General features: G+C 36.0%; 1 protein-coding gene across 3 annotated transcripts in view; it reads right to left on the bottom strand.

Moving 5' to 3' along the window:
- Positions 1-26,303, bottom strand: part of LOC150090572 (U6 snRNA-associated Sm-like protein LSm6) — a 64,067-nt gene that overhangs the window by 22,589 nt on the left and 15,175 nt on the right. For 2 of the 3 annotated variants that reach the window (XM_090371658.1, XM_090371676.1), the window contains exon 2: positions 18,102-18,186. The exons of the other annotated variant lie outside the window; for it this stretch is intronic. The gene's annotated coding sequence lies outside the window, so the exon portion shown is untranslated. The remainder of the gene's footprint in view (positions 1-18,101; positions 18,187-26,303) is intronic. 3 annotated transcript variants of the gene reach the window in all.

Raw genomic sequence — 26,303 nt, 5'->3', positions numbered from 1 at the left:
AAAATAAACATAAAAGGCTTAAAAATATTGGATAGATTGATAGAGAATAAAACAAAATGAAGAGGTAAAATTATTTATATCGATAACTGTATAGTTAGTGAGAGGTCTGTCAGTGGCGAACTGGCAACCAACCAGTGATTCATGTCACAGGGCCTGAGAGCTTCTTAAGAAAGAACTGTAACATGTTAAAGAAAATGTATACATTTGCCTTTTCTAGTTAAGGAAAATACTAATGAATTATATATTAAAGTAAATACTCGTCTCAGTGACTGCTATCAGTATCAGTTGACATTCCAGTCATTCTCCCCAGTGCTTGTTTCCTTTAAAATTGAATCTTCAATCAATCTGTGTATTTCGTTTTTAATTTTTACTGGTAATCCAATTATGACAAGAATTAAGAAAAGAACATTAAAGGAAGAAAAGAGTATTCAATGAAAAATGGGAATTGCAGTATTATGTTGTTGAAGTAAATAATAAAACGATGTCTTTGCTCTTCACTTATTGGCAACAGTGAAGAAATACAATGCATATCAGCATTATGTATGAAACAGGACTCATAATGCACATAAGCATTATGATATAGACCTCAAAGGACAACAAATATCTAAACTAGAAGGAGAACCTCGAAAGTCTGCACTTAAGAAAATGAAAGATGGAAAGCAGCAACAAGCATTCAAAACTACGTCAGGACAAGGGAATGCATTGTTGAAGTTGTTGGATGTTTAGATTCAGCTAAAGTAATAGTGGCATGTGATGCAAGAAAGCAAGTGTATGAGCTTATGTAGCATCAGCCAAAAAAAAAAAAAAAAAAAAAAATTCACAACCATTCCCTCTAAATGTTTGTCCAGTTCCTCCTTGAATTTATTTAAGCTATCAACTTCCATAACAGATGGAAGTTTGTTCCAGCAATTAACCACCCACTGGCTAAAGGCAAATTTCCGCACATCTATTCTTCAACTTCGTAATCTGAGCAAGTGGAAGAATCCCATTAGAATTCAGCGTGCTCAATCCATTCAAGGCCTTATACACCTCAATCAGATCACCTTGCAGGTGCCTAGTCTCCAGCTGCTGCAATTTGCAGAACTTTAGCTTCTCTTGGTAAGAGGATCCCTTCATTCCTCTCACCAATCTTGTTGCCCTTCTCTGTACACACTCAAGCAAATCTACATCCTTCCTAAAATGAGGCCTCTAGACCTGTATGCAGTACTCAAGGCGTGACCTGACCATTGCCCCCTTTCTGAATTGGGGATACACTGGCACATCCCCAGTCCATGGGGACCTCCCTCGAGTCCAAGGATGCTCTCATAATTATGGCTAAGGGGTTTGCTTATTTCCTTTGATGCCTCCTTTAATATAACTGGATAGATCCCATCCATCCCAGATGCCATTCTTATGTTTAACTTCAACAATTTCTCCTCCACTTTGCTCTCAGTTATTACAAAATCATTAAGCACCCTTCTACAATTTGATAACCTTCTGGCATTTTCCTTCCTTAATAACTCCTCATGTGTGAATGTAGATGCAAAATACTCATTCAGTTTGTTTGCTATCTGAGCAGGATCATCAACAGTCGAACCATCGATATCAAGTGGACCAATCTGATTCATCCCCTTTCTTTCAGAGTTTATAAGTAAAGACATCCTTGCTCTTTTTGTTAGCATCCTTTGCCAAAGATTTCTCGTAATCTGCCTTCACTTGCCTAATCTCCTTTTTGACTTGATTACAGACTAGCTTATATCTGCCATAGGCTTCTGTGTCGCATGATAATTTATATGCATCCCATGCATTTTTCTTCTTTGCCAGTAGTCTCATAACTGATTGGCAACATGAATTAGCCCGTAATATAACATAACAGCTTCATGCAATATGTGAAAGCAAAGACATTTATTATTCGATCGCCTTGGATGAATCCACTGACATTACTGACTCAGTGCAGGTGTTATTTTTTATTTGTTATAACTGCGGATTTTCATTGTCACAACGAGTGTCCTGGCAGTAAGTACCCTTACTGCCAGGACACCATCTTCAAAGAAAAGTGACATGAAGCGAAATTGAGTTTATGTAATTTAGTAAGTATATGCACAGATGGCGCATCTTCCATGAGAGGAAAACATGAGGATTTGTTGCGTTACTACGGAAAGAATTGCCAGATCCAGATACTTTGATTACCTTTCACTGTATTCTTCATCAGCAGAATCTGTGTGCCAAATCCACTGTTTTAAGTGACACATTAAATAAAGTTATAGATATTGTAAACCACATTCGAGCAAAATACATCACGACATCGCCAATTTTACAATATGCTTCAGCTTGATGACGAAACGTTCAGTGTGGATCTGCCATATCATTCTAAAGTGTGTTGGTTGTCCTGAGGAACAATACTTATCAAACTTTTATCTTTGAGAAAACAAATCACAAGCTTTTTTGAGGAACTGAATCAACAGTGTGAATTGTCAAAAGTGGAATTCTGCAGAGATATTGCATTTTTGCGTGATATAATGTCAAAGCAAAATTATCTGAATATTTTTTAGCAAGGTAAAACCAAATCTATATATGAGATGTGGCTTAAAATACAGGCATTTCGGAAAAATGCTGACTTTCCTGAACTGGCAAAAGTAATTAATTAACAGGGTACAAATAAATCATTAAGGAAATGTGACATGAAAGAATACACAGTTTTTTTTTTTTTTTTTTTTGATTTGGTAGTTGTTGGCGCATCGGCTTCTGTGGCCATATTGCACCTCCCAAGGTTTTTGCAGTACTTTGATCCAAGCCCGAGGCAGGAATCGAACCCGCGACCTTTGGGTTGCCGGGCAGGTACTTTACCCACTCGGCTAGCCCGGTCGGCTTTACACAGTTGTTCTAGATTCAGTGACTAAAGAATACAATGAAAGGTTTGCTGATTTTGAGAAACATGATCTCACACTGAAACTAGCTTTTCAACCACACCTGATTGATGTCTCCAAAGCACCTGATGACTTTCAAATGGAATTAATTGGGCTCTCAGAAGATAATATTCTGAAGTCTCTATTTGACACGAAATACTTTTCAAGTAAATAATAAATCCTTTTCAAATATGGAAAAATTCTGTTGAATACCTATGTCTACATCAACATGCTCGTCGAATGCTATCTTGTTTTGGCACAACCTACTGTTGTGAATCAACATTTTCATATATGACACAAATTAAAACAAGCTTGAGATCTCAGATGATAGATATTCACTTGGAGGACCAATTAAACTACACTCAAAGATGTTGGAACCAAATATCAGACTACTATCTGCCATTAAGCAGTCGCAAAAAAGTCATTAAATAGTTTGTTGTCTAAGTTCGTCCATTTTTAGTCTTGTTATCATCTTTGCTAAACAAATAAATGACTGCTAATTTTTTTTGTTTAAATTCCTCATACAATAATAGGCTATAATTAAAATTGCAAATATGCCTACAAAAATATATATTTTTTTGTATATATTTAATTCTCAACATGTAGCCTAATAAGTATCTTTGGTTAAAAAATATGGACTTCCAATGTGAAAGGTTCCCCACCTCTACCTTAACACAATGGAATAATTAACTCCTTATCCCTGCTTGCAAAATTCCTGTATATTATTTCAAAAATCCCAAGGGCTGTCATGGCAGCCTATCTGCACTGTTCAAAGAACTTCATGTCAGATTGTACAATTACCCCTACATTCTCCACCACCTTCGAGTATGGTACCACCTAACTGATATGTTATTCTGGGATACCGCTGTCTATATGCAGTACCTTGCATTTATCAATGTTAAACCTCAATGTCACTTCTCAGCCTATCTGTTTAATTTTTCTAAGTCTTGCTGCCAGGGTATACCTTGTTTCCTGTCATTAACCACCAAGCCAATCTTTGTTTCATCTGCAAACTCAGGCAATAAGCTTGATATGGCTTCATCAATATCACTGATAAATATTGTACACAGTGGAGTGGGGGATACAGCATATAGTAGTAACGATAGTAACAACTTATTCCTAAAGCCACACTGTTCCAATTTGTACAGCAGTCTTTCTTGTGGAACAGTTTCAAAAGCTTTAATGGAAAATACTAGTGGAATAAAAGTTTATTATTATTATTATTAGCTATATGGCGCAAGGAAGCCAGAGGCTTATGCTACATCAGCCAAAAAAAAAAAAAATTCCCAATTTACCTGAGAGAGAGAGAGAGAGAGAGTGTGAGTGTGTGTGTGTGTCAAAAGTAGAAGAGAATCACCAAAAAAGAGAAAAATAATGATATCCAGCTCAGGACCCTGGGTTTAAAAAATGTGACACAAAGTAGTAGCTAATTCAGCACAGCACAGCATTTAAAAACTAAAGAGCACCATTAGTATCTCAGTACCACTAATAATACAATAGTGTGTTGCTAAAGCAAAATCAATGCAAACAGCACCACCAATTTCAAAACATTTCTGTAAATGACAAAGCATGTTTCTTTGAATATTTTTTAACATGTCAGCATTGATGGATGTAACTGCCTGTATGATTCTATCCTCAAGGCATTGCAAGTTTATTCTGTAAAAATTAACTTTTAACTTTTAAGCACCCCCCCCCCCCCAAATCCATGGGATTCAAATGAGGCAATCTTTGAGACGATCACACTACTCCACTGACTGATATAACATCCAATCTGTCAAATGTATAACGTGGTAGTGTGCCATTTTGCATAACAAGTCAGTTTTGGCTATCAGGCCACCAAGTTATGGCATAAACTCATTACCAAGCACATTCAGGTAATCCTCTACAGTAACAGTGCTTTTAAAGAAAAATAGTCCAATGTTCTAATTCTGTATAATACACCAAAACACTGATTTCTCTGCTGCTTGTTGCTTACTTCCAATGTACTAGTGGGGATTTTACTGCAACCAATAACAGGAGTTTTATTCATTCACCTCTGTTGCCATAAAAGTTGGCCTTCTCAGAAAACAACACCACTCATTCCATCTAAAAACTACATGCACATTTTGCTTAACTGTCTGGATGTTTTTCTGAAAGATGATGGATTTGAAGTTTACATGGGTGAAACTTCTGTGCACAAAACACTAAGAACTGCATTCTTTGAAACATTCAGTTCAGAGGCTGTATGATTAACTGATTTTCTAAGGCAGGCATAAATCTTCACCATGATTACTTCTTGAATTTCTTTTGGTATGCTGAGACAAGAATACCAAGATTTATCAATAAGGGAATCTGTTTCCTTAAATTTTTTGAAATTTGAGCTATTGTGAATTTATTAAATTTTTCCCCAGACGACTGTTATTGAACTCTGCAGCTATTTCTATGTGTCCATGCTTTATCCACACAAGTGATTTATATATCCTCTTGTAAGCTTAAAAACATACTTATTATTTGTGGTTGCAAGCCTGCAACAAAAACAAAAAAAATTAAATAAAAAAAAATCAGTTTAGTGATTCCAGACTTTATGGACATCTTGTAGAATTTTAGTTATTGAAAAAAAAAAAACTGGGAGTGAGGGTATTTTGGAGAGTCAATTTTTTTTGAATAATTGATTTTAAATGCACACTATCTACAGTATAAAAGGGAAGCAGGAAAAAACTTTTTTTTCCACTGCAGGAGCCTGTATTTGCATCACACATGCAATTGGTTCATATTCAATTCTTGAGATTCAGCCCATTTAATAGTGATAGGAAAGGCAGTGGATGTTGCCTTGATTGGTATTATATTCAGCATAATATACCCTCTTCGTATTAAATTTCTATTTGATTTGTATTTAATGATGAAACTTTCTTTATCCAGCAAAATTTTTTTTTAACCTGAATCGTTACGAAAATAACCTCCAACTAACATGCAGTTCATGTTTTGTGCACTGCTGTTAAAATATCCCAAGTATTTATTTCCAGAGTTCACTGAGCTGTAAAATGAAACCTCCTGCGTGAAAAGTTAATGGGACTACACAAAAGGAAAAAAAATATATATATATATTTTTGTAGTAATTTATGTAGGGGTAAATTTGTAGTTTGTTTTTTTTTTTTTTTTTTTTCACTGTTAAATGTCAGCATTGATGTAATAAAATTATGATTATATTTTATAATCATAATTTTATTACATCCACATGTGATAGTTTTGTTTCTTAATTAAACATTATACAAACTTCTTTGAAATAAAATTAGTGGAAAAAATAAAATAATTAAAAAATTGTGTAATCGAAATTTTGCAAAACTAAAATCCTTCTCTAATTCTTAAGGTGAATAGCTTAGTGTGGGTAAACTCTTGCATAACTTTGTAAGAGTGACAACACTGACATTTACTAATTTCACAGTGGAAACAGCAACATGCCAGTGCTGGTATTGTGTACAACATAATGTGACAACTGCTTACATCATGAAGTATGTAATAATGTTAATGACTAAATGCTTTAGATGACCAAAAGAATATGCATCCAGATCTTTGCTTGCAATATCTTATGAATTACCAGGAGGGAACTGGCTCCCTGTAGATCACTGCCCGAGATGGGTCATGATGCCTCCTATATGAGCAAAAACAAAGAAAGGCCTTGCAAAAGAAACATCAACACTCCCACCAGAAATGAGAGCAACTGAAACTGAAAGTGCAGTATCACATACTGTATATCTCATATGCAGGGTTGCCAACTTTTTAAAATTACAATATAGGGAAAGTTTTGCTTCACAAGCATAAATGGGCATGAGAGAGAGAAGGGGGGCAATTTTTTTTTTTTATTCCTGGCCAAAGTTCAGTTTTTTGTGTGTGTGGGGGGGGGGGGAGAGGATTAATGCCTGACAAAAAATAAATGTCTTGATGGAACCAGATTTAAAATCTTCAAGTTAATAGCAATGTGATCACAAATACCATTGTTACTCACAGTGAATTTTTAAACTTATTATAAAATGCAATGTGATTACAAAGAAATATCCATTGTGGTCAAAATCTACATGAGCACAGTTGTTAGAAGAACAGTATCATTTACATCATATACACTAAAATAAGAGAAACAATATTTCAATTAGTTTCAACGATGATTACACTGCTCTTGTAACCAACACTGAAACAGCATAATTAAACAATTTCTTTTAGTCTATATCATAATTTTTTAGCCACGTCTTGTTTCCATTTTCTCAAATTACCAAGGAATGTTAATCATAGTCTACAGTAAAAAGCCTAACACTGAAATGTACAGCAGGAATTGTATCTGTGAACAACACAGATCCCCTTAATCGAGTTGTATGTGGGGGTCCATGGCCGTGTGTGGTAATGAACCAGTGCTTTTCTGAATATCCAAATAGCTATGGTGATTTTGTATAATCTTATGCAACACAAAGTAAAATATACACATTTTCTGTGTTTCATTTTACCCACCATTATATATTAGAGTGAAAGTGTATACAGGTACTCCTAGACTTATGTACTTAATTGGGCTTTTTTCATGTGCGTTTTGTACACAAGTCCAACTTCGGTCTTATAGATACTAAATACACGTACCATACAGTACAGTACAGTACAGTACAGTACAGCACAACTCACCAAGATTATGACCTCCAACAAACTTCACTAGGCTGTATGTACGTTATTGTTTACAGCATTTTACAATTTGTAACCAAGTTAAATGAGGCTGAAAAAACGAGATACAATATAGATTTTTCTGGGTCGTAAAATTTAAAAAACAGTAAAAAAGATAAGCAATCAATAAAATGCACAAATTGCAACTAACGCAATAAGCACAAGTGAGATATAAAGTGAAAAGTTTACAAAGCTTAAAAAATAAGAATGAAGAGAACATTCTAAAAATTTGTTTTTATATGATTGAGATTTCAGTGAAGGGGAAACACATTTCACCATAATAACATAAAAACCCACAAAATTCTAGCTATCGGTATTAACACAAATGCAATAAGATCAAGTTTACTACCCGTTTATAATAGACTGCACTAACAGAAAAGCCCAATAAACAAATTGGTTTTGTTTTATGGTAGTGACCTCCAGAAACGTGCTTTAGAAAAATATTACAAAGGCATTCAAAATTGATTCTTATAATCAAACACAGCAATAAATGGTGTTGGAGGAGGTTTTTTTTTTTGGACTAAGCCCATATTGCTCCATTTATACTATCTATAAATTTTGTGTGTTGTGTTGTGTTGTTGATTTTCTTTTGCTGAACGAAAAACCTGAGTTTCCAGGGCAATAAACGGTGAAAGTGTCGTGTATTTTAATGGTTTGGATTCTAGTGATATGTTAACCGGCACCTACTTATTTCAGGGTATACAATTGTCTCAGACCAGACCACGTAGTCCTTCCTCTCAGCCAGTAGCAGCATTTGCAAACATATTGGCCACGTGTTTTGTTTTTGCATCCTTTAGTTAAGTGATTTTTGTGTTGTGCTTATTTGACATAAATTTATACAAAATAATACAATTTCCATTACAAAAATGACCTTTTAGAGAGATAAATAGCTTAGTTACACAGCAAAAATTTCAACCTCTGAGGTCTTGCAATTAATTACCAAAAAGTAATGTGTTATTGGGTTCACATTATGATGTTTTCATGATGTGGTGTCTCTGGAACAGATTAATATCATAAAGCAGAAGTCCACTGTACACAGCAGCTGATTTTGGCACTTCGCACGCGTGGTTCAAAACTGTCGATATATTTTTGATATACAGTATTTTTATTAATTTTGAGAAGCTTTTTACGTATCTACAAGTTGTACGTAAGTAGAAGAATGCCAGTAATGCTGTTATTTTAGTAAAAATTTCAAGTACTGGTAGTTTGCGACTCATCTAAAAAAAAAAATTCTTGTGATCAGAGATACAAATTCAAATGTTCTTTTCCACACTGGCACTCTTCCCATAATGTAAGCACAGTTGTTAGCTGGTTAAAAGAACATTATCATATACACCACATAAGAGAAACAACAATATTTCAATTAAAGTTTCAAGGATGATTATGCTGCTTTTAATTGCATTGAAGCAGTGCAATTAAACAGTTTCATCAGTGTCTATATTGTAATTTTTTATTTTTTTTTAACTATTTTATACTTGCATATGCCAGTTAATATTTGAGTTGCAGCCATTGTTTCACACATTTCCAGAAATAGTCAGCAAGGTACAGGAATATCAGACAACCCTGAAATTCTGCTTAGAAGTCTAAAATGTTGATGGGGCCAATGTTCAGGGCATCACAGTGTTTTTGAGGGGCAGAATTTTAGCACAGTCCAGTCAATCTGAAACAATCAAACCCTCTTTATAGTGCAACAATAGTGAACTTGTTAGTAATATTGAGTATATGTGCCAGATAAGCCATTAACCTGGTGGCATTCATATGCATACGTAGCCACATGAAGGATGATTTTGATCCCTTGCTGAATGAATCCACAGGATTTATTTTTTCATTTTATTATACATAGTTCTGAAACTGAGAAATGTCTAATTTCAGCTGTCAATAAAATTTATTGACATTTATTGAAATTTATTCGATGACCACAATAGGATACAGTATCATGTTCCAAGTAGCATAGCAAAATTAAACATGAGACACGCATTTGCAAAATGCATAAGAAAAATTAAGTTATTGCATGGTTCAAAGCACCCAGTGAAAAGTTTCATATATTTCACATGGCTCAAAGCGAGTGAGATAAGCATTGCAAAACCTTCACAGCGACATGGCCAGGGGTTTACAAATGGAAATTACATGGACTATTCTGAAGTAACAAAGATAATACAGACTAAACAGGATATACTGAAAAGTAAAGCTAACATAGATAAAACATTAGGTACTAGTAAGCTATTTTAATATCAGATGGAGAATTATGTTTTACCCAAGAAGCATGCTTGTTGTTCAGCTTTTTTTCAAGTTTTAATCTTACAAGAAGTGTAACCGTATATTCCACAAATATTTTACAAACTTTTAAAGGAGGTGCCTTGCAAGTTGACCATTCATTATTTGATGTCATTTTCAAGAGACTGGTTCATGACAAAAAACAGTTGCTCTAAACCAGTGTTAACAGAGGGAAAATTAACTGAAGTCCAGGATGCACTTAAATTCTCCAACAAAGTCAATACTGACACATGGGAGTACTTGTAGTATAATTAAATGGGTGCATACTGCATTCAGATGGTCCATGAACTGAAAGAACCTGACAAAAGTGTAAAGATGCAATACTGCAAGCAGCATTATTTTTACATAATTTTACACACATTAAAAGTAACACCCTGAGACTCTTCTTTTTGCACTAACAAGGCATGGTTTCATTTGTATGATTATGCAAACAGTAAAAAATAATTGCATCTGGACTCTGATTTACCAGGCATTCTATACAATGGTTGGGTTCTACACTTTGCCGGTAACATATACAGGCATACCTCACTAATACAGCAGGTTAGGTTCCAGCCCACTGCTGTAAAGCGAATCACAGCTTTTTTTTCACTTGCCGGTGCATATAAAAGCCTAAAAACATATTTGCACTATTATTTATTAAGTACGCAACAGTGCTAAACCTAAAAAAATGATGCAAAAGTAAAAATAAATTTTAAAAAATGCTACAGTACTGTATTGCTAACCTTAAAATATTTTCGTCCTTTGCTTATGGTGACTAATGAACGAACATTTTAGAAGTAATTATGGAAAGAAGGTGAGAGGAGATAGTGGAGCTTTGTCATCTAAGTCTTCAATGAATATTATTTTCTTTGCTTTTGGAGAGTCTTGCCTTGATGTTTACGGCTGTTGAAGGTTGGGGTGGCTGTGGCACTTTCTTAAAATAAGACACATTTGTCTCATTGAATGACACTTCCTTTCGTGAAGGATTTCTCTGTAGCATGCTATACCGTTTGATAGTATTTTACCCACTGTAGAACTTCTTTCAAAATTTGCATCAATCCTCTCAAAGCCTGCCATTATTGTATCAAGTAAGCCAATGTTGTGTTCTAAATACTTTATTGTCATTTCAGCAATGCTCACTGGATCTTCGTCGGGTAGATTCCATCTCAAGAAGTAACCTTCTTTGCTCATCTACCAAAAGCAAGTCCTCATCCGTTAAAGGCTGATCACGAGATGCCAGCAATTCAGCCGCATCTTCAGGCTCCACTTCCAGTTCTCTTGCCATTTCCACCACATGTGCAGTCACTCCCTCCACTGAAGTCTCGAACCCTTCAAAGTCATCCATGTGGGTGGGAATCAACTTCTTCCAAACTCCTTTTAATGTTGATATTTTGACCTCTTCCCATGAATCACAAATGTTCTTAATGGTATCTAGAATGGTAAATCCATTTCAGAAGGCTTTCAATTTATTTTGCCTAGGCACATCCGAGATATCACTATCTAAGGCAGCTGTAGCCTTAATAAATGTCCATCTTAAATAATAGGACTTTAAAGCAGCAATTACTCCTTGATCTATGGGCTGCAGAATAGATGTGTTAGCAGGCAGGAAAACAACATTAATCTCCTCATACATCTCCATCAGAGCTCTTGGGTGACCAGGTGCATTGTCACTAATCAGTAATATCTTGAAAGGAATTTTTTTACTAAGCAGTTCTTTTTTTACTAGACAGTGGGCATAAAATATTCAGTAAACCACGTACTAAACAGATCTGCTGTCATCCAGGCTTTGTTGCTCGATTTATAATACACAGGCAGGCTAGCTTTAGCATAAGTCTTGAGGGCCCTAAGATTTTCAGAATGGTAGATAAGCATTGGCTTTAACTTGCAGTCACCAGCTGCATTAGCCCCTAACAACAGAGTCAGCCTATCCTTTACAGCTTTGAAGCCAGGCATTGACTTCTCCTCTCTAACTACAAAAGTCCTAGATGGCATCTTCTTCCTAATATAGGGTCGTTGCATCGACATTGAACTGCTGCTTAGTATAGCCACCTTCATCGATTACCTTAGCTAGTTCCTCTGGATAGCTTTCTGCAGCTTCTAAATCAGCACTAACTGCTTCACCTTGCACTTTTATGTTGTGGAAATGGCTTCTTTCCTTAAACCTCAAGAACCAACCTCTGCTAGCTTCAAACCTCTCTTCTGGAGCTGCTTTGCCTCTCTCAGCCTTCATAGAATTGAAGAGAGTTAAGGTGTTGCTCTGGATTATGCCTTGGCTTAAAGGAATGTTATAGCTGGTTTGATCTTCTATCCAGACCACTAAAACTTTCTCCATATTGGCAATAAGGCTGTCTCGCTTTCTTATCACTTTCATGTTCACTGGAGTAGCACTTTTAATTTCTTTCAATAACTTCTCATTGAGTTCACTACTGTGCTAACTGTTTGGCATGCCAAACCTATCTTGGCATTTGACATGCCTTTCTCGTTAAGCTTAATCATTTCTAGCTTTTGATTTAAAGTAAGAGGCTTGCTTGCAACTCTTCTTTTCACTAGCACTACCCTTAGGGGCCATTGTACTGTAATTAATAATTATAATAATAATAACATAAGTAAAAAGTTTGAAAAATTTTGAAAATTGCCAGAATACAACGCTGAGACACAAAGTGCACAAATGCTGTAAACAGACTGAGCATGGGTAACAAAATGGTGCTGGTCGACTTGCTCGATTCAGATGATGTGCATGTCACTGACGAAAATCCCCTCAAGAGCAAGGCAAACACTGAAAATAAACATGAATATAATTGAAAAGCGCTGTATTAGCGAAGCATTCTAAAGCGAGGTATGCCTGTACAAGGTAACAAATGGTTGAAGAATATCACCACCAATAACTTTTGTGTTTTATTCCCACAACACACTCAGAAAATAGCAATTAAAATCTGAGTGTGGTGTGCTATCTAAATGACACCAGGAAATTGTAACAGAATTTGCTGCTTTGTTGGATGAAGGATACTGCTGGTTTCAACAAAACTTGCCACACACCCAATTCCACTGTGAATCTGAATAATTTTTTGGTCAGGTTATTATTATTTCAAAAGGATTACGGCCACCATGTTCCTCTAATTTGTCATTTTTGAATTATTTGTGGGGAACAAAAGAAAAATGTATAACAATAATCTGTAATTGTTGGAGGAACTTAAAACAGAACATTGAAGTTGGTATCTAAAACTGACCTGACACCTCAGTGGCACACAATATGATAACAGACGCACGTTTACATACACAAGGTGGACATTTTCAATACTTATTGTGATTAATATATACCTGTATAAAAGTATTATTAATAAAATAGGTCATTTCGAATTTTTAGATATCATTTTTTAATCTCCTGCATATAGGGTTTTGTTTTCAATGGACAACCTTTACAAAGAATTTATAGTTTCCAGTGTGCGATTAAACATGTGACATGAGACACCGTAAGATTAGTTGCCGTACAATAAAGAATACAAAACATGGAATCCCAATTTTAAGTGTTTCACATCTTGGCACCCAATATGAAGGTAAAACTAGTATTGCTGAACCAAATGGAATATCTTCACACTCACATTGTGTGTAAATATGAACAGATATTAAACATTTGGAATCTGCATGCAAAAAATTCTGCACATTCAAGATATCTATACACATTTGATTTATCCTGCAAATATCTAAAATTTCAATTCCCTGTATGACTATCTGAAAGTATAAACTGAAAATTTACTGTGTTATCTTTTTATATCAATTAAAGTGAGCTGTATTTCAGGTATTAGTCTAAATTGGTGCTACTTTTCAGTGCTGTATCAATCATGGTAACATTGCATTGCTTGCATCCTCAGTTTTGTGTTAACATGTGTTTGTATACATAAAAGAATGTATATGTTAACAGGAAAGTGTAGAATCGAGGCATTGTATAGAATAAATTTCATACAATGCGTAAGCAATGCATGGAAAAAAACAAACTATTTCCATAAATGTGTATCTTGGAAAACTACAAAAATTTTGCTATACACTGGTGCCACGATTCGACTGTAATCCGCTGCCGAATTAGAGTCGAATTGCAGGTCAATATTTTCCATATAAGTTTATGGCACATTGAATAATTCATTGGAGAGAAATACACAATATTATTGACCTTACTATATTCTACCATATAACAAACAAAATTACAAAATACACAATGAGTACATACATTTCATTGAGCCTTAGATGTTGGAAGGATGTTTTATTTATCTTGTTCTACCCCTTCTCTTCTCTTCTCTTGAATGGGGATGAGGAATTGATCAAGGGTGGACTCTCCTTTTTCAAGATAGCCTTGAAGTGATGCATAGTAGTGTTGCTAAACAAGTCTGTCATTCTAGTTACAACAGCAGTGTTGGGGTGCCATTTTAAACATGCAGACTGCACCGTCTCCCAATGGAATAAAATTTCTTTAATGGCAGCTGTTGGCATCGGCCCTTTTTCCCTGTCTTCTTCTTCACATGAAATTTCCTTTTCTCTCTCTTTTGCTTCCTGTTCGCTGAGTGTTTTGTGTTCTTCCACGGTTAGTTCGCCATCGTGATCCTCCACAAGCTCTTCCACATCAGCCTCTCCTATGTCGAGGTTCTCAGATGCCGAAATGATTTCTCACATGGCCGCAGCTGCTTCTGATTCTTCAGCGGCTTGGACTGCACTGTTGTCATCCCGAAAAAAGGAAGGAACGAGTTTCTTCCATGATGCATGAAGGGTCCTCTGTGTCACTCCCTCCCAGGCAGTTTTAATAAACAAAATGGCGCAAAGAATATTGAACTCAGTCTTCCAGAACTCCTTCAGTGTCTTATCAGAAGAATGAGTCACGTCGAAAAGCTGTGAAAACAAAGCCTTGGTGTAAAGTTTTTTAAAACAGGCAAGTACTTCTTGGTCCATGGGTTGGATCAGTGATGTGGTGTTTGGAGGCAAAAACTGGACTTTGATGAAATCAAAGTCAATTTCAAGAATGTTCGCCAAGTCTTGGGGATGGGCACTAGCATTGTCAAGAATCAGCAGTGCTTTCAAAGGTAAATTGTTGTCAATGAGGAATTTTTTTACGCTTGGGGCAAACGTCTCAAAAATCCAATCTTTGAAGACTTTCTGGTCTACCCAGGCTTTTGCATTGGATCTGCACATCACTGGCAGTTTGGACTTTATGATTTTATTCCCAAAGCACTGAGGATTTTTAGAGTGGTAAACGAAAAGTGGCTTTACTTTTAAAGTCTCCACTTGCATTTGCTGCCAATAACAAGGTAAGCCTATCTTTCACAGGCTTATGTCCTGGGAGCGTCACTTCTTCTTGCGAGATGCATGTTCGTTTTGGTAAGTGCTTCCAAATTAACCCAGTTTCATTCCCGTTAAAAATTTGCTGCGGCAAGTAGCCTTCCTTCATGATTAAATATTCAAATTTTTTCACAAATTCTTCTGCAGCCTTTTTATCTGTACTAGCTGCTTCCCCATGTCTGAGAACACTATGGATACCTGTTCTACCTTTGAATCTGTGAAACCACCCATGACTTGGCCTTGAATTCATCAGTTTGATCTGAGATACATCCTGGAATTTTCTTCTGCAATTCTTCAAAAATTAACCTAGCCTTCTCACAGATCATTGCCTGAGTTACTGGATCTCCTTTCATCTGTCTTTCTCTAATCCAGGTAAGAAGCAGCTTTTCCATTTCTTCATTTATTAAAGATCTGTTTCTGTCAGAAATTTTCATTGCTCCAGCGAACACCCTAGCACCTATAATCTTGTCTCTTTGTTGCAAAACGTTTCCACGGTTGACCTAGGGACGCCATGCTCTTGAGCTACATCTGTAATAATTTCTTTCTTCTTTTCTATGCTCAACCAAGTGTGTTTCTTTCCTGAATTAGTCCGCTGTTCACTTCTCTTTGGACCCATTATCAAATTTCACTCAAAAAATAAATATGTAACTGCTGCCAAAGCACAAAATTTTTTACTTTATGAGAAATGCAGAATTATAAATTAGCACAAACAACTTGAGCAAACATGAACTCAGACTACAATTATTAACGAGATAGTGTTGTCTCATAACCGAGGAAGAACTGACGGCATACCTGTAGCTATCTTTGAGGGCGGCTAACATAGCTGAACGATTGTAGGAGCTATTCCAGTTTTAGCTATCATTGGTTAAATGTTACTCCCGCTCTTTAATACCATTGGTTAAAATGTACGAAGTAACCATCGCTATTTAGCGCTATTTAGTAACGTTAACCCTTGCTACGTAGTCCAGAAAAAAGTTCTATCGTACAATATCATGTAGCGTTTGTGCTGGCCCACGAAATCAGACTGTTGAATTGCGAGGCGCCACTGTATAATATTGTCATATAAGTGAATCACAGTCTCCAATTTATACAAGAGCATAGGGAGAGAAATACTAAACTGAATCAGTATGAAATAAACTTTTCTTTCATTGCCCTGTGCTGTTATGTAAGTGAATAACAGTTCCCAACTTTAATACAACAAACAGCACGTGGGTGAAATACTATCCCCCATATGTCGTATAAAAGTCAGGAACTGTGATTCATTTACATAATTGTATCATAGGGCAACGGTAGCTTTTTCTAAGATACAGACATCTATGGAAAAAAACATTTTTCATACTTTGCCTGGGCAGTATATGGTAACATACACAAGAAGGTAATGAATAGTTTTAAGAATATCATCACCAATAACTTTTGTGTTTTATTCCCACAACACACTCAGAAAAGAGCAGTCTTGTTTGAAGAAGTTGCCTTTCTTCTCACAGCCACAAAAAAACAGATATCAGATGGCAAGGTGATAAAAAAACAGATATCAGATGGCAAGGTGATACAGCAGCCAATTTATCACGAGACACACACACACATGTATGTGTGTGCCTTCGATTTGGGGGGCTATAGATTGAAGATTTGTAATCACTCTTACTCTAATGTGTACAGAGTGATTATAAAGAACTCTGCCACTTCACAACTGCAGCCAAATGAAGTGACATTACTAACAGTAGTAAACATACTGTCAAAACAATCATCAATAAACTTGGGTACAATAATGAGTATGCTCTGAGTAACAACTCAGAACTTAAAAAGGTTGTTTATGCATGGATAATGCACTTCCATCATTTCTACTACCCAGGTAGCATACCTAGATCGTTTAATTATATCTCATATTGTGAATATCTTCACAAAGAATTGCCAAGATATTGCACTGCTTTTAATAAGTAACACTTCACCAGTGGAGAAGACTAATGTTACTTGTTCTTAGCAGATACCACCACCCCCACCCCAGACAGCACTGTTTCAGAGCTTATTGGCTTACTCATCGGTGGATGGGCAGGTACTCTGTTGTTGCAATAGTAACAACTTGGTTATGAAGTATAATTCCACAATATGAGAGATGCTTGATGGTGTGCATGGTTTAATTCAAAAAATTTGTTAACTAAATGTCTAAGAGTATGAAAAGATTGTTGTGCATGGGTAATGCACTTCCATCATTTCTACTACCCAGGTAGTAGAAATGATGTTGTGAAGTTATACTTCATAACCGGGTTGTCACTATTGCAACAACAGGGTACCTGCCCACCCACTGATGAGTAATCCAAGCTTCGAAATGGTGCTGTCTGGGTGGTGGTACCTACCGAGAATAAGTAACATTAGTCTTCTCCACTGGTGAAGCGTTACTTATTGGAAGCAGTGCAATACCTCAGCAACTGGTTTTTTTTTTTTTTTTTTTTTGTAGTTGGCGGATCAGCTTCTGTGGCCATAATGCACCTCCCAAGGTTTTTGCAGTACTTTGATCCAAGCCCACGGTGGGATTCGAACCCGCGACCTTTGGGTTGCCAGGCAGGCACTTTACCCACCTGGCTAGCAACTGGTTGTGACGGTATTCACAATATGAGATATAATTAAATGATGCAGGCATACTACCTGGGTAGTAGAAACGATGGAAGTGCATTACCCATGCATAAACAACCTTTTCATACTCTTAGACATTTAGTCAAGAAATATTTTTAAACTCAGAATTTCTTCACAGGTATGAACAGTGTATTTGTAGTTAATTATATATTAACTAAAAAGTGGAGACTACATGACAGTTTAAGAAGTGGAGACATGACTATTTCCCACATTTCAAAAAGTTAGAAACATAAGCACTGGCAGATAAGGTAGTTCCAACTCTACCCATCCAGCTTAATGCATTAAAAAAAAGATTAATGATGGAACTAAACATGAAGTTCTCTCAACAGTACTCACATTCTACTGGGACAGCACATGGAGTTCTGTAGATGATATACAATATGAACCAAGAGTCAGGATACCTTAACACATTCACTGCCACCTATATTTGAGAGAGTGCATTCAATGCGCCGTAATTTTTTGAATGTTGAGAAATAACATTCTGAAAATTCATAAATAATAGTTTAAAAGTAAAAGTGTGGAATTCATAGCTAAAAGTGAACATTTACTTTTGGGCCAAGCTGTAAATCAGAAAACTCAACTTTATCAAAAGTATATTCTATGTATATAAACTAATCTCGACACAAGCAAAAAAAATAATAATAAATAATAAAATAAATAAATAAATAAAAAATGCATACAAAGCTATAAACAAGAATGAATCTTCCTATTAGCAATAGCCCATAGTTCAATCAGTGTGCCAACAGATTTGGGAAGTTTATGTGCCATTACTTTATACCATTCATACATTGACCACCTTTATGTAGTAAAGAACATTGGATGCTGTGCAATATGCATTACGTGATTATATATTTAATCCCAGGGGCTCACATCTGGTGAGTATCGGCTTGGCACACCCAGGGTCCTCAGCTGGATATCATCATTCTACTCTTTCTTGGGTGATTCCCTTTTGACTCACACTCTCTCTCTCTCTCTCTCTCTCTCTCTCTCTCAGGGTAACTCGGGAATTTTTTTTTTTTTGGCTGGATTTTTTTTTTTTTTTTTTTTTGATTTGGTAGTTGTTGGCGCATCGGCTTCTGTGGCTATATTGCACCTCCCAAGGTTTTTGCAGTACTTTGATCCAAGCCCGAGGCGGGAATCAAACCCGCGACCTTTGGGTTGCCGGGCAGGTACTTTACCCACTCGGCTAGCTCGGTCGGCTTTTTCGGCTGGTGCAGCATAAACCTCAGGCTTGGGGCACTGGTGAATGTTTGTGTCAGACAGAGCAAATGTGTTAAAGCCAATTAAAAGAAATTTATAGTTAAGACACTTCACTACATAAGATGAATATACAGGGCGTCCATAACCCTCCTTTAAAAAACTAAAACATAACTAAGCAAATAGAGTATATGATATGCACATTTTTATTCACCAACCAGAAAATATGGATGCTGTAGTAGATGGCAGCATAATCACTTGTAATCATAAGAATTTACAAATCTCAATAAAGTGTACAGACCCTTCTTTGAATAAGCTATCATCACAGACATTGTGTATCTGGACATTAGCATTAGCAGAGGCATATGATGCAAGAAAGCAAGCTTATGCAGCATCAGCCGAAAAAAAAAAAAAAAAAAAAAAAACCCTTCCACTTCACCCCTCTGTTTGTTCGAAATACCTGTCCAGCTGAGCCTTAAATTTATTTAGGCTATCAACTTCCACAACAAGGGATGGAAGTCTGTTCCACCAACCAACTACCCGCTGGCTAAAGGCAAATTTCCACACATCTATCACCTGAGAGGTGATTATTCTGAGCAAGAGGCAGTATCCCATCAGCATTGAGCATGATCAAACCATTCAAGGCTTTGTACACCTCTACAGATCACCTCGCCGGTGCCTAGTCTCCAGACTCATGTTACAGAATTTTCTTATGCTCCCAAATGCAGGAGGATAATGAGGGTAACTTGCTTTTTCCAAGACACAGCCCTGCCACATTACCACAAAGAACTTCATGCATATTCGGAAACTGTTTCCTGGAAAGTGGATTGACTCTGGCAATTCATAAAAGACCAGGCGTAGTTCCACCTATAACAGGAATCATTATAATACAAACAACACATGTGTGAAGCAATTGGGTATGTTGACAGGGATATGCTGTGTTGAATATGGGAGGATTAAATTATAGGTGGCACATTTTCAGAGTAACTAAAGACACCCATATTAAATACCTCGATCTAAAACTTGAAGATATCCACTATCACCTGGACTTGGTTTCAGGTTTGTATCCTATTCAAACAATGTTTTAGTTTTGTAAAAGAGGTTTGTGGAAAATTCCCTATATTTGGCAGGAATTTTGACAAATGAAATATGTTGTGATACTTATCTTAGGTACTTCATAAAGATGTGGTCATAGAGGTCTGCACGGGCCTTGGCCTGGCTCTGCCAGGCCAGGTAACATGCATGATGTTTGGGCTTGGCTCAGGTACAAATTATCGTAATGATATATGTATTTAAATTCTTAAAGGTTTTTTTTAGAAAAAATTGGCATTATTTGTCTGTTGACACTTTATTTACCAATAAGCTACACTTCGATAAAGTCTCCAAAATTCACCGAAATTATTCTTTTGTGGAAATGGCCTGCCATCAGTACAAGCTCCAAAAGAAATTTTAGTGCACACAGATTAGCAGTGCAAGTGTCGAACCAATTTAAGTAGCGACAGTGTTGACTATTTTATTCTTGCACAACAATATGCAATAAAAAGCATGTGAAGAGAAGATGGCTAGTAGAGGTAGATATCGATATTTGTTTTGGAATTATAACAAATACAGTAAATTGAAAATTTATTACATTTTCTTTTTTTTTATATATAATTAATACAATAGAGTCCTGTTTATCCCAGATAACGTGGACCAAGAGAACCGTGAATAATCAAAAACTCGGATAACACAAAGGGTTTATAAATTATTATTAATAAACTGGATTTGAATACATTACGTGATGATGTACACTATTTTCAGGTTAGACCTTGTTGAACATAAATGACTTTTAAATTATACAATAAAACACTTAATATTATTTACAACTGTTTTATTATAAAAATTACAAAAATTTAAAAAAATAGTAAATGTATAAAAAATTATAAATCACAGACAAGAAAAATGTACACAGTCATTAGCACTACACCTTAATATCATATAAAAAATTCCTTAATGGGTTTGTTTCATAGCAGCTCCTCACTTTTTAGCTCCTATATTTTGTAGACGCCTAAGTAACAAAACATCAGTGGGCATGGTGTACAATATAATGTAAAGCTGACTCGACAGCATTTAGACCTTCTGTGTGCATAATTTTTTTGTAGTTTCTCTGCACTCTTCAATGTTATCTTCGCTTTCATCTTTTTGTTCATCAAAAAGCTTTACGATCATATCATCAGTCATTTCCAGCTGCTCAGCAGAATTCGTCCACTCTTCAATATGTTCTGTAGTAAGTGTTCGAAACAGGAAGGTTATTGGCTAGTTCTAAAAGGGTTTCCTCACCTCTTTCATCTTCATTTGTCATCACAAAATATTTTTCCAGGATTTAATAAGAGTACGTGTTTTAACATCATTTCATGCTTCTGCCAACCAGTAAATAACATCCTTAATGTTATTTACTTTTTTTTTTTATGTAAACCCCAAACACGAGGTATTAGAACCTATAGTACTTAGTACCGTGCTTGGGTTGGAGGTTGAGAAGACGAAAGAAGATATTTGTTGACATTGGACTTAACTTCTGTAGACTAATTTTCAGGAAATATGTATGAAGGAAGGTTGTTCCAGAAAACGGCAGATGAATAAATAAACGAGGAAGATGAAAAGTTGGTTCTGTGAGTTTGAAGTTGGACAGTAAATGGATGTTGGCTGGTGGTGGCACATGTTCGGACTGTTTTGATAGAGAGAGAGAGAGAGAGAGAGAGAGAGAGAGAGAGAGCAGGAATTATAGAAACCAATTCAGAAGAACAGTGACCATGGAAGTATCTGTAGAAGAGGCATGCAGCAGAAACAGTACGTCTATGAGACAGCGAGTGGAGAGACTCTGTTAGAGATGAATCATTAATTAACCTAATTGCCCTCTTCTGAATGGAATCAAGACGCCTGAGAGAGGTTTTGGGGACACCACCCCAGATGTGGAAACAATATTCCATGGCAGGGCAGATTTGCAATTTATACAGAGTGAGCAGCTGTTTGGAAGAAAAGTAATGCTGAGAGCAAAAGAGAAAACCAAGTTTTTTAGATGCAGAGGAAGCAATATTTGTAATGTGCTTGCGCCAAGAGAGATTAGAAGTCAGGGTAATCCCCAAAAGAGATATATCATTTTGCCAAGAAATCGGAGTGTCACTAAAGATAAGCATAGGAGCAGAAGAATCCTTTTTGCAAGATATAAGACAAGACTTAGTTTTAGAAGGGTTGAAATCAACTACTCAGTTGTCTTTGCCCCACTGGAGAATTACCTGAAGATCGGCATTTAAGGAATTGGTAGCAGGTTTTTGAGAAGTTGAAGCTGATTGAGCAGGGCAAGGTTTCTCAAAATGGAAAGTAGAATGCAATGTGCTATCATCAGCAAAACTATGGATAGGATTTCCAGTCAATGGAAGAAGGTCATTAATATACAATAGGAAAAGAGTGGGGAAAAGAACTGAACCTTGGGGGTCACCGGCATTAGTGGAGAAGTTAGAAGACAGAGAGCCATATACCATCACCCTCAGTGAGCGATCAGGGAAAAAAACTGATAACCAATTACTAAAAACAGTTGGCAAACCATAAGATGGAAGCTTGTTAAGAAGACCTTTATGCCAAACACGATTGAAAGCCTTTGAGATGTCAAGAGCAAAAAACTGGTTGGCAGAAGCATGAAATGACGGAATTGCAAATCTTGGAACAGGGACCAGCATTGTTGAGAATGGAATTCTCAACAACGCTGGTTCCTGTTTCAAGATTTTGAAGCAGATGTTTTAAGAGACATCGCCTATACACTGGTATTCAAAGAAAGTGCATCACCCCTTAAAATTGTAATTGTCGTCTGAATAACTCAATTATATGAATAACTCAATATTTCTTACAGATTGCATCAGATAAGATTGACATGCGTAGATGATGTAATATTGCATCAGATAAGATTGACATATGTAGATGATGTAATATTGCATCAGCTGTTACTTTCAGCTAATATAAGCACGCTCTGCAAGAGTTGCAGTTATTCCTTGCTTGTGTTGGGATGGAGAGTTACGTGCAGTTGATGCCATGAAGAAAGAGTGCTATTGTTGCTTTATGTGAGGAAGGATGTTCTTCCTGTCATATTGCTTATAGAGTGTCTTGTAATCAGTCGACAGTGAGTAGATTTTTTTCCAAACTCAAGAATACTGGTTCTGCTGATAGGAAAAAAGGAACTGCACGCAAACGAGTCTCTATGCCAAAACAGGACTGCATTTTCAAGCGCTTATGCCTTTAAAAACCATAAAGCTTCTTCATCTGAACTGAAAAGAGAATGGGAAGAACATACAGGAGTGGTACAAAGTGCAGTAACGGTCAGAAGATGCCTCTTCTAAAATGGACTTTTAGCCCGTCGTCCTAAGAAGCCCCTCCTCACACAAAAAATGAAAAAGGCCTGATTAATTTGGTGTAAGGAGCATGTCAAATGGACCCCCGAGCAGTGGAAGTCAGTTATTTTCTCGGATGAGAAGAAATTCAACCTGCATGGCTTTGATGGAAGACAAAAGATTTGCTGTAGACGTGAAGAATACCATCCAGATTGTATGGTGTCTACAGTGAAATTCCCTACCAGCCAAATGATATGGGGCTGCATTTCGTATTGCAGAGTAGGCCACCTGCAGTTTTTAAAAGGTTCCGTAAATGCCAATGGATACCTGGCTACATTGGAAGGCAAATTGCTGCCAACCTTTAGAGACCATTTGAACCTGCCAAGTAACTGCATCTTTCAGGATGACTGCTCCTTGTCATCGGGCAAAAAGTGCAAGTAGGCACTTCCGTAGTTACTTTAGCTTCATTTCTGCATTAGAGGTTTAAGAGTAATGTGTTTACCTTTGTTACAGGTGAAAAAAATGGTTAAAAGAACGGTCCATTACAACTCTTAGCTGCCCAAGAAACAGCTGGACCTGAATCCTATAGAGAACTGTTGGCATAGTGTGGAATCTTCAGTTGCCAGAAAGAAACCAAAGAACCTTCGTGAACTTCATAATTCGTGTTTGGAACCATGAACTATCAGTTGATTATCTTCAGAAATTGATCTTGTCATCAATGCCTCAACGGTGTGCAGCTGTCATCAGGGCCAGAGGCAGTTCAACTAAATATTAGTTTGCACCTAGCGAACTTATCATTTTGTTTTCCATTTAAAATGATAAACTGAAGCAAATTGAGGACTTCTGATAGCATTTCAGCCATAATTGTTGTGTTTACCAAAACTATTGTATAAACATTGCAAATGCTCATTTTGGAATATTCTGAGAGCACCTGTCAAATATTACTTAGCTTTGCCTTAATTATTAATAAATATCTTTTGTTTATATTTCTATTTGTGATGCTAGTCATTAATGTAACATACCATTGTGAAAAAGGGTTAGAAATGTGAAATTTCTAGGTGATGCACTTTCTTTGAACACCAGTGTAGTTGTGTTTCAGTCTCCAAAACACCTTGATCTAGAGGTTGAAGAAGGGATGTCACATTAGGTGGCAAAAACAGCTCTGATATCACCAAAACGTAGTTCACTTTTGTCTCAATGGGATGGAGCATTGTCTAAAATTAAAAGTGCTTTATGGGGAAGTTTCTTTCCGTTCAAATATGTTTTTGTGCTAAGGACAAATTCTTCACGACACCCAATTTTTTATTTTTTTTTTATTTGAATGGTTAACATGAAACATTTTATATTTTTTAAAGCTTGGGAGTTCTTTAACTTTCCAATGAGAGTTAGTTTAAGCTTATGATCCCACCTCCCCCGATAAATTTGAACATGCCAGTACCATAATTCTCTCCTTGCTTCGTTTATAACCAGAAGTTGATTTTTCTTTCCTAGCTGCAAGTGGATGGAAGTTTTATAATTCAGGCCGATTTCATCATAACTGTAAATTTGATCCAAATTCAAATTTTCTTCTTGAATAATTTTTGCTAATTTCACAGTAAATGTTCCTATTTCTTCCATACTAGCTGATAATTTTTCTCCAGTGATGTTCAAATTTCTAAATCCAAACCTTTTTTTCCAACGATCCAACCAACCAATACTTGCAGTAAATTGTTCTTCCCCTTCATCAAAATGCTTATGAAATTCTAAGACCTTAGCCTGTAAAATCAGTCCAGAAATCAGGCTTCCATTGTCTGTGAATCACAAAAAAAAAAAAAAAAAAGGCTTCAGAAGTTCATTCAAATTCTCCTTTCTTCATTGTTTTTCTATTCAACTTTTCACTATCACATACAGAATACTCTGTGAGCACCATTTTTCAATTTCTACTCTTTCTCCTACAGTCACTTCACCAATACCTAAGTCACTAAGCCTCTTTACTTTTTTTTATTGTTTCTCCTTGACCCAAGCATTTATTTGCATTCAAATTCATATCTAAAGACACAACATGCTTCTATTTTCCACTCATAGTGCTTACACTAACCCTAATAACATAGATGAAACATGACAAATAAAAAAAATCTGAAAATTAGAGAGTAAAATTTTTAAATCTATTTTATTAAATCTTTAAAATTAGAGAGTAAAAAAGTCACGAAATCAACAAACATAAAAGGTCAGCATGGCTCAACAGTCAACTGGTGAGTTCTCGCACTGATCCTTGTCTTTGATGCTAAAGTACATACAACTTTGACACCTAAGATAATGTGGAACCTTGGTTACACCAGGCTCAGTTAATCAAGACTACTGTATTTATAATTATTTTGGATAATTATTATTGTTACGTAATTATTAATATTGAATTTTGAATCTGAAAGTTTATTTTTTTATTATTATGAAACTTCAAAAACTAATGCTAGCGATTTTATTTATATAAAAAGTTTCAGTCAGGCTTGGGTAAAAATTGATTCGGGTAAGTCAGGTATGGGTAATGAATTTGAAAAACAAATTCGGGCTCAGGTGGAGTAGGGCCATCTAGACTTCGGGCTGGCCCAGCTAAAAAATAAAAAATGTAGGCCCGTGCGGATCTCTTAAGTGGTCATAATCTGCCTGCATACAGATTTTTCCTCATGATCACAATGCCTCTCCGATCACATTTAAAATAAAATTTATTTTAATTATATGATGTACAAACATATAAGGAGCAAAAGTAAAGCTTACTAAAAGAAACTGTTTACTTAACCAACATTATTTTGACTTTAATGTTGTACAGTAATTGCTAATAGTGAAAGTGTGAGTAGACAATGCCACTCAGTCAATTTGAATAAGAATACAGTAATACAGTCAACTGTTAGGCTTTTTTTTTTAAAAACATTATCTTTTTATTATTTAGTAAAAAAAAAAATATATATATATACAAGAACCACTACTAAAATTTTCAATGTTTGTAATA

Source organism: Mastigoproctus giganteus, chromosome 1 (assembly GCF_048544385.1).
Source record: "Mastigoproctus giganteus isolate SK-2022 chromosome 1, ASM4854438v1, whole genome shotgun sequence".
NCBI lineage: Eukaryota > Metazoa > Arthropoda > Arachnida > Uropygi > Thelyphonidae > Mastigoproctus > Mastigoproctus giganteus.
The sequence above is the reverse complement of the archived record's forward strand: the minus strand, read 5'-3'. Positions and strand labels throughout refer to the sequence as shown.